This window comes from Glandiceps talaboti, chromosome 13 (assembly GCF_964340395.1).
Source record: "Glandiceps talaboti chromosome 13, keGlaTala1.1, whole genome shotgun sequence".
NCBI classification, from domain to species: domain Eukaryota; kingdom Metazoa; phylum Hemichordata; class Enteropneusta; family Spengelidae; genus Glandiceps; species Glandiceps talaboti.
The window spans coordinates 18,491,911-18,505,605 of record NC_135561.1 but is presented as its reverse complement, the minus strand read 5'-3'; the positions used below and the strand labels follow the sequence as shown (position 1 = coordinate 18,505,605).

The window sequence follows — 13,695 nt, the reverse complement described above, 5'->3', positions numbered from 1 at the left end:
ATTCTAATGATGCCAAGGTTCATACAATGTACAGACATTTGATGAGATTGGCCTTGTATGCAGTCACTAATTCTGAGTGCATTTGATAGAAATTCTGGGCACATATCTACCACAGTGGGTATGCATGTAATTCTACTGTGTGGCCTTACTAGTTTATTCATGAGGACACACTCAGCTGGACTGTCTTGATTGTAATCACTATTATCGCCATGATTTTTCTCGTAGTAAATTGTAGCGTTGTAACAAAGATGGAGATAGGGGAAGGGGGGCAGGGTGAGGTAGTACACAGGTTACAAAGATGGAGGGGTGGAGTGGTGAGGTAGTAGACATGTTACAAAGATGGAGGTGAGGGGTGGAGTAGTGAGGTAGTAGACAGGTTACAAGAGATGGAGAGAGGGTGGTGTGATGAGGTACAACATGTAGAATGTAGGGGGGGGTGGGGTGAATTGACACAATTGTTCAGTTTTCTGTACACACAATAGGATAACTTTGACAGGAAATATTCTGAGAAATACATGTAGTTAAAGGAGGGGGTGAGTTGGATTTCAAAAATATATAGTTCATACAAAAAAAAGAGAGAAAAGATGAGCCATATACATGTAGATTATAGTTTTTCTGTCCTTAGAAGTATCACTTGTAATTGCCTAACAATATCAGCATCTTTCAGTTTCAGAAAATGTGGTGAAAATTCAGCATGATTTCACTGAAGTCAAACAGTCCTAAAATACCTGTCATCAATACACACAAATCAGTGATGTTATACATGTACACACAAATCAGTGATGTTGACCAATGGTAACAGTGACCTCAAAGTTTCTAACAAGTTCGATGTAATAGCTTAATTTACTGTGTTTCATAATACTTCTTTACATCTTTCAGGTATAAACCTATAATAACTTTTGACAACAAATTGATATCATTACACAATTGAAAGGGCTGTATGTACAAATAAAGTGCATTAATACTAACATACACAACTGGGTATTATGGGTAATTAATAACCAATTTAGCAAGTACAAAAAGAAAATGCACACAAAAAATGATGTTATCACACGTATTCACAAATTTGCCAACACCTATCAGTATCACTAACATAAACGACTCTTCAACAAATCTACATGTAGCTCATAAATTAATAGTTAACAACAAGTTAGTTCCACATTTTTGAACCATCAACATGTGAAAAGTATAGCGTATCCAAGTAACACAAATATGCCATCAATAAATGGGAAGAACAAATGTACACTAACATTCATCTTGTCCAGTTTTGAATGACTTCTAAATACCAACACCACCCAGTTTCTTGGAAAACTGATAAGTAACTGAGTGACCAAACAATTGACTTTATGCACATGACTATTAGAAAGCAAAGAGGAACAGGTGCAAGACATGATAACATTACAGGCTGGATTCATATCATAGTGGAGGGTCTATGCGTGATCTGACAAGGCTCTGTTACGTTAGTGTTTTACTTATTCCACAGTTCATGCATGTAATATAATGTACCTACATGTATGTTTGAGCACAATCTGATTAAAATCTGATGCAGTGAATAGGGCTCCATTTCTTTAATCTTAATCATACCTCCATTTCCTTCGTTTATTGTCGTTTGTTTTCAACTTTGTCGATCCGAGAGTAAAATGCCCCCTTCCCATAATTAGTCAAGTGCTCTATCCATGACATCGCATCTCAAGATCTCTCTTGGGGTGAAGAGATGATTCAAATACCACTTGTTGTTCTATACTATAATCCCATATATCCCTTATAACATTGATGCAATTCATCAGATGCTAATTTTTTTAATTTTAAAACAATAAAGACAATAAAGACTAGTAAATAAAGGTGTTGGAAATACAAAATGAACGATATCATCACTGATATTAGTTTAACAATACATTTACTTTTGACAGAGGTTTCCCCGGTTTAGCTTTTCATCTATGTACAAAGTTGAAATTTTACTACAAAGTAATTGTAAATGCAATTTGATGATTTGGCATATTGATCATTGCATTGCATTCATGCAGTCATAAAACAGACCATACAGTCTTCATGGTTTTTATCCTGGTTGGTTGTACTACTAGGTGGACTGGACATTACATGTATGTATAAAGTTCATTCTAAATTTAACATGGACTTTCAATGAGACTAAAACAGGGTCACTTTATCTGACTTTATAATACTACTAGTACTAGTGGCTGGGCTTGAAATAATGTCCTCTTACAATTGTACTTGTCAAGGAGAAGTGATATGAGGACTAGGGCAAGTCGTTTTGAAAAGGAGAATATATATATATGTATGTATGTATGTATGTATGTATGTATGTATGTATGTATGTATGTATGTATGGATGGATGGATGGATGTATGGATGGATGGATGGATGGATGGATGGATGGATGTATGTATGTATGTATGTATGTATGTATGTATGTATGTATGTATGTATATATATATATATATATATATATATATATATATATATATATATATATATATATATATATATAAATATATATATATATATATATATAAACAGGTTTTGAAAATTTGAACCAAATTATATGCTATAGACCCTACAGAACTGTTTCGTGAGGTGTGTAGTCCTCACTCATCAGGGGTAGATATACATTGTATATAAAATCTACCTACATGTACCCCACCTACTTGTATTCTAAAATTGAGTGTAATCGGAACCACACCGTTTTTTATTATTATTAGGCCTTAGCAAGTGAAAAAATTACATTTTTTTTATAAAGATAGAGATGCAATTTTTTTCTGAAGATGAAATACAGAAGGGATGAAATAACTGATTGTTATCTATCGACACTGTCTGATAAAAACTGGATTTTAGAATATAATATACTAGCACCATAATATAATATACAGAGCTGTACATAGTAAGCTGATTACCAACAATTCTACAGGGAAATCATTCCAGTCGGAATGCTTTCATTTTAGCACGACTTAACAACTGAGAAATCATCACCAACCCCTAAAGTAATCGGAAGTTTTTGCTTTCTTTTGATGTTGAATCACTTGACTGATTTCCACAAAGCAGAGAGAAATTACGATTGACTGTGTTTAGAAATCAGACTAGAATTTGATTTGATGAAATTTTTGTACGCCTTATTTAAACTAGTCGGTACTGACGTGATGTCATAGCCGATACTAACATGGTTTCATACCTACATTTGTACCTAATGTCCATATATCTATTCATTCTAATCTCATTACCAGTCAATAATATGCTATGGTGAACAAACTAAATTGACTTTTGTCTGCATATTTCACCCAACTTATCAACAGTGCCATTACTCTGAGATACAAATTGTACATGACCTCGACTGTAATGACTTTGGGATGAGGAACAAAAACTTTTAGCGGACCTCCAACAATCAAATCAGTTCATGACCTTGACCGTACGTTACACAAGGTCACCTTGTTAAGTTGTTGCCCCCAGTCCTGTTTCACATATCCTAGATAATAAATGGATCAAAGTGTCTCATAAACATCTCTGGGTGAGACCAGGGTTTACATATAATATAACAGATAAGAGAGCAAATAGATTGGTCATGTAAACTGATGGCCATGTAACTATGCACATACACACACAGATCTTGTTTTAATACTGGGAATGTCAGTGGCCACTCCTAACATAAATCTCTGTATAACGTATACTCAAAGCCACACTTTTTCTCTAATGAATTTATAAAAACCATGAACTTAAAATCAGGACTTATTGGGGGTTATTACTTTTCTCCACTGAAACTCTAATTCATAATATCAGAAATATTCAAAACGTACAGTTCAAGTATAAAATTTTACCAATTCCAACCAGCACTCACCCTTCATACACACTCCAGACATTCTGGACAATAGTCTTTCATTTTAATTAAAATTGTTTTCCGACATACATTGTACACACTGTTCTTGCTGTCATCACGTAATAGTTAGTCTACACTTTGTAGGGTTTCCTTTGACATAGAAAACTTTCGTTTTAAGCTTAATTTTTTTTCACCATTTCCAGTGACTAACATGGTCTGTATCATAGAGTTCAGGACCTGATGGTATTGATTTAATTTCACATTGTCACTCACAGGTACATGAATTAGTATGGAATATTTAAAGAACAGGTGTGAATTACCTATACAGATGTTAATAATATCAACTTGGTTGCTATGGAGATCAACTATATTCTTCATCATTGCATACCAATAGTTGCATCTACCTTTATCAGCTGCTGAAATTATTCTTCACTAATATTCAACAATTTGAGCTCACATGGGAATCGTCTGTGTAGCTGTATTTTGACACACCCAACTGAATGAGAATTCACATTCTGGAGAAAGATAACTAGTCTTACCCTGCCCATCATGAAATAATGAACTCAATCTAAATATAAAAACACCATTATTTTACAATAACACACTCAGAACACTCTCCAATCATAATTCTAAATATACACCTGTTATTGTTATCACTAGTAGATGATGGCCTTCAAATACAGAGTCTGAATCATGGATTATATGTTATGCAAACAAGGATTTATATTCTAAACGGAAGTAGGATTACTCATCCGGTCACAATTTTGTCTCACATGACAAACAGGGTATGTTCTTCCCTGTCCAAACTTCCACAAAAAGGAAGCATGATAGATAGAATTATCCTAGTTATGTCCTTAAAAATATGCACTGTACTTAATGAAAATAATAGTCCCTTTTCAGTAAAAAATAAACCTATTAAAATAACTGCTGCTGGTGTATATATTGTATAAGGAAGACATGGTGACTTCAATGATTATTGGTTTATATACACATCATACATACAATGCACAGCAACAAGGCATCTCACCAGTTGTGGGTTTTTTATTACCTTCCTTGGACCATGACAGAGGACATTTTACCATATCAAGTTTTTATGTATCAGCTTGATTTGTGATCCAAAAATGGTTCATTAAAGACACCAATTCCACCATAAATACATGTGTAACAATAGACAATTGAAAATTATACTGACTATATACTGATGACACATAGAAAAAATGTTCTCCTTCCTCAAACGTGCATGTGACAGGTGTGTGTGTGTGTGTGTGTGAGGAGGAGGAGGAGGGGTGTTGCTAGACTCTCTCACAGTCCTTAGAGCACCACATCACTAAAAGGGCTGTTTTGTACATGTATGTACCAACATCTACTGCAGAGTTGTACTAGAATATACTGTGGGCCCTCATTGACTACATAGGCCTTATCATTTGTTGACATGTTACTGTGATGCTCCATGTTACTGCAATGCTTGGGGCATCGCAATAACACAGAGCATCACAGAAACGCATTGATAAATGATTAGCCCTATGCGGTCGATGAGGCCCACAGTACAAGGATATTCTAGTACAACTATGCAGTATATATATTGATACATACAAAACAGCTAATAGCGATGCTCCCTAGGACCGGCGAGAGAGTCTAGGCTGCTGCATAAAGTCAAGAACAGTTACTATATATATCATACCATGCACGAGCCACGTTGAACAAAAAATATGGAATATATACTCTGATCATTCTATGTCACAACAATGTGTGTCTACGTCACTGGTTCTGCTGTGTTCGAAATACGAGTCAAAATATTCAAAATTGCTATTACTTTTCCTGATTTATTTTTATATTACTGGTGCTGGTATAACTATGTTTATTCTCTAATATTTTTCTTCAGTCAGCTAGAAAATACTCGTGACCTAAGGATTATTATTACTCGTCTAGCGACTCATAATGACAGCGGCCTCTTACATTGTAGGTCACTCACATTTACCTTGCCTGAATGAAGAAAAATATTGGAGAATTACATCCAACTATTCCTCTGCATACTAGATCTTCCATAATAACTTTACAATGTACATGAGTTTTAATTGACATCTATCTTAGTTACATTTGGGACACACAGTTGCAAAACAATTCTTTTATCTCTAGACATACCAGGCTTATCTACAAGATTGCATCATAATCTGACAAGCAGTGAACATCAAGGAAGATAATATGATCATAACAAGTTTACTAGCTAACACTGTTTTTGAAGTCTTTTAAAAAACAAAGATGGTAGGGTGAGGAAAACAACTCATAACCTAATTTGTTACTATTTAGTATTAGATTTTAGTCATACTTTGGACTAAATAAATTGACTTGTCACTGCTGAAGTATTGTACATATATGCATGTAAGTCTATGATAATCAAACCAACAACAAAGCAATCGGTTGTCTATTCTGTGGAGCATAATTTGTCGGCATACACAATCCCACAAGTGTGTAAAGCGATGTATTGTCAACTGCCTATGCTCTGTTGGCCATTTTCAAAGAAGTACAATTCCAAGTGCTTACAATCAATTCAGTACATCAGATATCAAACAAGAACACTTCTGTTTTCAGACAAAGCTGTGGTAGGTATGGTGTTTTATAAATTTTGATTAATCACTTGAATAACATGTGCCATAAATAAGTTGGTGACACATACAATACACCATAATCATCCTAGTGACTGCCATCTTCTCTGCTAACCCAACCATGACAATATCATAGATGTATACAGGTGTTACTTGAAATTAACACATATATGTATTCTGAATAGAAAATACAGTCAGTGTTACGAAATTTAGCAAGTAATTATACCTAGTCATCAGTAATAGTACAGCAAATAATTGCTTCAGTATAATATATACATCAATTTCCTACGTTGGGATTTGGTTTCACCATTTTCATCCTCTTTGAATGATTCATACCTTGATGACTAAATCAACTTAAAAATACGCCAAGGTGGTCACTGAACCCGGTTTTACACTTCATACATAAAAACATATTTATCAATTTCTAACTCAATTTCATCCGGCCCACAGCCCGCTTGTCGGACTGGTCGCCCACACAGCTGTATCATTCATTACCATACACTGTACAATTTTAGGGTATTATGTGTCACGTAAAAGCGTCAAATTCTAGTATGCTGGGGATGTTGTTGTGCTTAGCAACAGACCCGTGTCCATGAAACCATTTCTAACACCAAAGATTGGCATATTGGAAAAGCAGTATAATAAAATGGTCACGAGTCGCCGGCATGCAATCAGAACAGCTGACCTCATTTCAACGACAGGTGACCTTGTAGCGACTGATTCGACTGTAGTTAGTCACATACGAACGCTTGCTTGTAGAGCACACCGGCACGATCAAAAATTTCACAACTCGCGTCGAAATTAGGTAATGACACACCTGAACATAGTACGCAATTTGGAGGTTTCATTTTGTTGACTGGCATTTGTACTTTGAATATGAACCATAAAAAATGCATACATTGGTCTCTAAGGATCCAATTTTCCCTCCAACCAAGATCAGCACGAACAAAGATTTGATCGATCGACAAGTTATGCTTTCCATTCAACCTTCCGCCGTCGCTATCTGACATGATGGTGATTTTAAAATAGCAGTAAAAATATTCACACATTCCGCACATAATTTGTCGCGGTGGTTATAGCTTAAGTCAAATAAATTACAGAATTTCAAACGTGACGCAGAATTGAATTTTTAAACTGCGACATCTCTAATCCACCCATCAGACAAGAACGATGACGGTGGTGCGGACACCGTTACTTACCGTATTCTTTCGAAACCCTGCGCTAACATAGCTCATTATAAACTGGATTATTGGCCATATTGAATATATATTAACAAGTTCTAAATTGGGGCATCAGACATGTTATAGCAGGGGACAACACCCCATGCAATCAACTGCATAACATTTACACATAGTTCTAGAATCCGAACAAAGAGCGATCGCGATCGAGTAAAGCGACCCACCTACGATTTGACATGAACGAGTAGAAAGGAACGTCAAAGACAGACTGATTCTGTCAAAATTCCACTCGGTAAAAAGGAAACACAAATTTTAAACCAACTAACCGTGATATCCCTGCACATTGAAGGAAACCGCAGTAGTAGAAATCGCAACAACACAAGAAGTATGTTGGAGTTGTAACATATAAGAAGTACTCGAGACAAATGAACGAAATGTCGTCAGTCGCAATGTACGCATGCGCACTTACCTTGCTGTTGCTAGGAGAATTTCTATTTTTGATCATAAAAGCGACTGTACTTGTCGAATATTAAGGATGTCCTCGAACCCGTTCAACCCCAAAATATGATTTCATATCATTCTACATACTATTCGGATCGCAATGTAACCTTTAGAATATATGTGTATCACCAACTGATAGGATTCCGCGTGATGTCACACACCGACTTTCTTGATCACTCCATTTTGTTTCAATGACCTTTGACACAAAATCTGGACTGCGCCGGCTTCGAGCATGGCATACATTTTACATTTTTGCCGGCACAGCACAGCTGACGTGTTGCGCGAAATCGCTGAGTATCCGGTACTATTTTTGAAAAAAAAATAAACTGCAAAGCTCTATACAGAAATTGTTGCAATAGATTGAGGATGTCGGATTATTTAGTACTTGTAATTTATTCATCTTTTTTTCTCTGACTCATTCATTCATTCATTGATGCTGTTCTATGTATGGTTTCTTCTCCGGCCGTCACGGTGTGCAGTACGTCTGCGTCACCCACTTCCTTGTTGACCGTACCGATGACCTTGACATGCTATCGCGATCTTTGTTATCAATAACACTGCGGACAATGAATTTAGGCAGGAGTTGGTATATTTTGATAAACGTCGTGACAAAACTGAGACCACGGTTGTTTTTTTATTTTTTCCTTTGGTAAATCCACGGTTCAGTAAACCAACCATGGTATTAATTCCATACACACGATACAACTTACATTACAAGTTCAACTTACAATGCAAGTAGTTAGTTACAGTAGTTGCAGTAAGCCTAGTAAACTCACACAATGACTCCGTAGTAAGCAGTGTCACTGTCACTTGTGAGCTAATAGAAAATTATATTAATTAATACATTAATTTTCCAAATTTTTAATTTTCAAAATTCTATTAATTTTTGAATTAATTATGTATTATGCCTTTAAGTATATTTAGCTTTATTCATATTCAATTATGGTCAAACGATTCGTGCACCGATGCTGCAGTGACGGTATTTTTGAATATTTGTAAAAATAAAATAGTACTAAATAGAAGTAAACAACATAATGTACCATGACCATCCTTGAATAGAATATGCTCACTGTGACTGTGGTAGTAGTACACTTCTATCAAACTTCTGTGCGTCATCAAACTGATAAGCTAAAGGGCAAATATATAAATAGAACGTGTACGCAAACACGTAGATAATATCGGTGGAATCGAGAGATTGATAGGTTCGGGGAACTGCACTACAAACAAACAAACAAACAAACAAACAAACAAACAAACAAACAAGCAATCAAACAAACAAACAAACAAACAAACAAACAAACAAACTAACTAAATAAATAAATAAATAAATAAATAAATAAATAAATAAATAAATAAATAAATAAATAAATAAATAAATAAATAAATAAATAAAATGTTGAATGCAATCAGTGGTATTCCAATCATCCACGGAACGATGTTAATCTTTAAAAAAAAAATTGCCATAGATTTTTAGCAAATATGGCCAGTATTCAAATACTATTTTATCATCCACATGATTGGAGAAAACATGGTTATTTTTAAGACCTTCTTGAATAGCAACTGGTAATGGCATCGTCGAAAATTGCATCGACACATTTCCCAAAAGTTTAATTTCTAAATTCTATATAAAATTATATTTATGTATTATAGGCCTTGTTTAGCTATATGTTGTTCATTTGTTCATTCGCTTTCTGTTATCTTTTTGGTATCACGAGAAGTCGGCCACTAAGAGAGGTCAGTCAGGATAACCCGACCTGTAAGTTTAATGGAGAGTAACATTATTATTTCAATAAAATCGTCACAATTACAAACAAACATAAACAAGCAAAGTTTTGAAGGCAAGGTATAAAGTTATGTCTTGAGACGTTTATTCAAGTTGCAAAATAAATACAATAAGTCACGCACAGTAAATGAGCGTAGGTTTATAACGATGACAACAGGTCATGCATAATTTTGAGCGTCCCGAAATATTAAACAAAGCCAGACTATCTACAACTTGAATAAACGTCTCTAGGCATACGAGATTGATCCCCTTATACTTATATGTGAAGTATATATTGCTGTAAAAGACATTCATTTCTTTCCACATAACTAGGTGTTTGGCGACATTTGTAAGCAGAGTCAATTCATGATACCCGTTTCAAAAATGACAATTACGCTCAAATGCCCTACAAAAGAGTTGTTCTAGTATCCTAGGCCTAGATCCTATTTATAACATTTATAGGAAATGATATGGAAACACTAAGATTTTATTTGTGTTGATATGGAAATAAATAAATACACAACTGAGGCTGCTTACTTTTCATACTCGATTTCTTTTAGAGATTGGTCTCACACGTGAATCAAAAGTCCATCGAAACATGTGTGTAGTTTGTAATCCATTCTTTAATTCCCGGACATTTGTCTTGGAAGTTCTTTCTATCTTCTGTTAGCCGATATAAGGAAGCCTCAAGGGGGTAGGCTAGGGGAATAAGGGGGTGGGTTACTTTTTACAAATCGGTCCTTGGGGGTCATAATTTTGAAAATGGAAAATGGGGGAGGGTCACATTTTACTTTGACTCAGTTTTATCTAAATTTGCATTATTTTATTAATTTGGTATGATCCCACCGCTGCCACCGGTTCCAAATCCTACTGCTACTATATCCCATCACTGCCACGTGTTGTAAAATAATATCATAACATATCACTGAAATGTAGTGAATTAACTACTAGTATTAGTTGTGATGGCGTGAGGAGAGGAGTATGTCTCACAATAGTAAAGGGGAACAGTGTGGCAAGATATGTTGAGATGTTGACCTCAGTCCTGATGTTGTCAGCTGTGTGCTCATCTCGTTGTTTGGAGTTCTGGTCTTCAGCGCAGCCAATTACATCCAAACACAGGCATTTATTTAATACAAACACAAACTCACTATGGTGGTAATAATGGGAAGGGGTCTTACTAGAGAAATATTCCCTGTCGCTTGTGAGATTCCGGAATCCAAGACCTCCTGACTATTAATCTTGAGCTCTAACAACTACGCCAAAGGGAGACATCGTTAAAAATGTTTTTTTTCCTCGAAATATTTGAACAGGGGGAGGGTCATATTTTAGAGAAAGGAAATTGAAGGGGGTCATTTTTTTTAGCTTAACGGACTAGGGGGAGGGTCACATTTTATTCCACAGACTGGGTATAATCCCCCACCCCCACCCCTTGTAATTTCTGAAGGCTCCCTAAATGCAGCCAGCACGGATTACAACTACAACAACAACAACAACAACAACAACAACAACAACAACAACAACAAACCAACAACAACAGACTAAATAAAGAAAACAAACACTGTGGTATTCAAACACGAATATTTAAAAAAGATGTTGGGAGACCTTTACTAAATATTAATTTTGACATTTACTTTAATATTAATTCCACAAAATAAAGTTGTGATTGGAACTAGATGAATCTATAGGAGAATATATATATTGCTCATGGTTCCAAGAATCACTAGGACAGTACAATATCGTACTATAATTATTGGACTGTCCTTGATGAATCTATTTTCATTATCAGTTTACAATTCACCATGGGAACGACAGTAGTAAGTAAACGCGGCATCATCATTGATGATAATCAAGGGATTTAAGTGAGCATGGATATGTCGATTTCTAAAATTGCCTTCCCAATATCTTGATTATTGAAGCCAGAAAGGTAATATACAAATTGTATTTCGTTTGTATGATAATAATAATTTTAATAAACTCTGCGACACCACCCTTCGAGATATGAGAGCCAGTTAAAAAATCAATAAGTGTATAAGTTCGAGTGGCAAATATATATATTGCTGGAATATATTACATAATATGAAATATTACACGACCGGGGTGTAAATAACATATACATAATGAATGATACATCAATCAGTTTCAAGATGGGCGAGGCGTCCACATTTGTCAATATTCGGCAATTAATTTAATTGATTTGGTGGGGTTGCAAGGTTTTACAACTCTAGGCTTTATATAGACTACGATAGGTTTCATGTCGTGTAGTTCAGCCCTTATCAGTCTTGTGGGTACTGCCTGCGATGGGCATGACACGACACATCGTATCTTACAGACTGGGCTATAGCTGTACTTTGCTATGAACAATTTATTTGGTATCTAGTGGTAGTATTCCTTTTCTATCTTCCTTCACAGCTGGGCTTAGTATTACCAGTATAATAAGCTTACATTTCACCACCTTGTTCATCCGAGAAGTAATAAGTAATATTGTGAAAATACCTGAAAACACCTGAAAATCAGGAAGCGAAATGTGAGCTTTTCTTTCCCCTGTCTGCGACTTTACCTGACTTCAAAATGAACAGTAACCAAAATGGTGTAAATGGTGTAAAAGCATAACAAGGTGAATTCTTTTTATAGAGCACGTTCCATTCTGTTTGAACAATAAAGTAATTTACAAGTCCATGACTACTAATACTTATGTAAATATCTCCACCTATTTTTATTACAGTCTTTTGTTGTCTTCTTTACCATTTCCTGCACATTACCTCTTTCTTTTATGCACCTCCACTTCCTTTGCACTTTACTATCGGTAGATTGATGTATACGGACTTCATTGAGTTAGAATAAATAGTCAGTAATACTAATGAGCAATACTAATAATCTATTACTGTTCAATATATTCTTGCCATTCAGCTAATATTATGTAGGAAATAAACTACACACCGTACATGTATATCAATAGTTATTATTTTCATCAATGCCTACCATTCAAATAAAGGAAACGTCCTTCAAGTAAATATTTATGCTACCATAGTAACCAAGGCTGTTGCACTATAGACAGTACACATCAGTTGATGTTTTCTATCAGAAAGAAATGGTGACAATGTCGTATACTGTATACTTTACACAAGGATTTATGGAGTGTTTGGTAGATGGAACAGCATAATAGCCCATGTATGAAGGAAGTAACTTGTCGCAATTTTTATTTTACAAAGGGCATTATTGTTTAGTTGTTGCTATGGACATGGCCGTGGCTGATAAGCATACTTGTGGTGTTTTTTCACTATTAAGTCTATCAGTGTTGCTACCTTTGTAATAGATAATATCATTCAGCTGTTGCTATGGGCATGGTCTTTGTTGCTATGAATATCTGTATTTGAATTTTGAAAGTTCAAGCACGATACTCCCCATCAGTGTTATCTTTGCAAGAGAGATTGCTACTTTGCTGTTGCTACTGATGTGGAGTTTGTTGATAAGAGATGATAATTGTTTACATTTTTGAATGTTTGTTCACATGAATACTATCATTTCATCTTTGTTTAAAGTCTTTTCGCTGTTGCTATGTGCATGGTCTTTGTCATTAGGCATATTTGTGTCAACTTGTTTTGAGTGATTGTTCCCTTTACTACTCATCACTCACTGTTATCTTAATAATAGACTATCATTTTGCCTTTAGCTAAGGATATGGTGATGGTTGCTAGGAACATCTGTGTCCATATGTCTTACAAGTTACACTCCATCTTTAGCTGGACACTTCTAGAAACACCCCATGTTCCAGCATTTACCATGTAGTTTTCAGCAATAGACTATCATTTGTCTTTCGCTGAGGATATG

At 35.3% G+C, this 13,695-nt stretch overlaps 1 protein-coding gene across 2 annotated transcripts in view; it reads right to left on the bottom strand.

Annotated features, from left to right (window-relative positions):
• Positions 1–8,285, bottom strand: part of LOC144445102 (protein tyrosine phosphatase type IVA 2-like) — a 33,901-nt gene extending 25,616 nt beyond the window's left edge. Inside the window, exon 1 of one of the 2 annotated variants that reach the window (XM_078134657.1) lies at positions 8,074–8,285. The gene's annotated coding sequence lies outside the window, so the exon portion shown is untranslated. Of the gene's footprint in view, positions 1–7,930; positions 8,041–8,073 lie in introns of those variants that run through there. The other variant, XM_078134656.1, reaches the window with a different exon arrangement.
• Between the last annotated feature and the right edge of the window lie 5,410 nt (positions 8,286–13,695).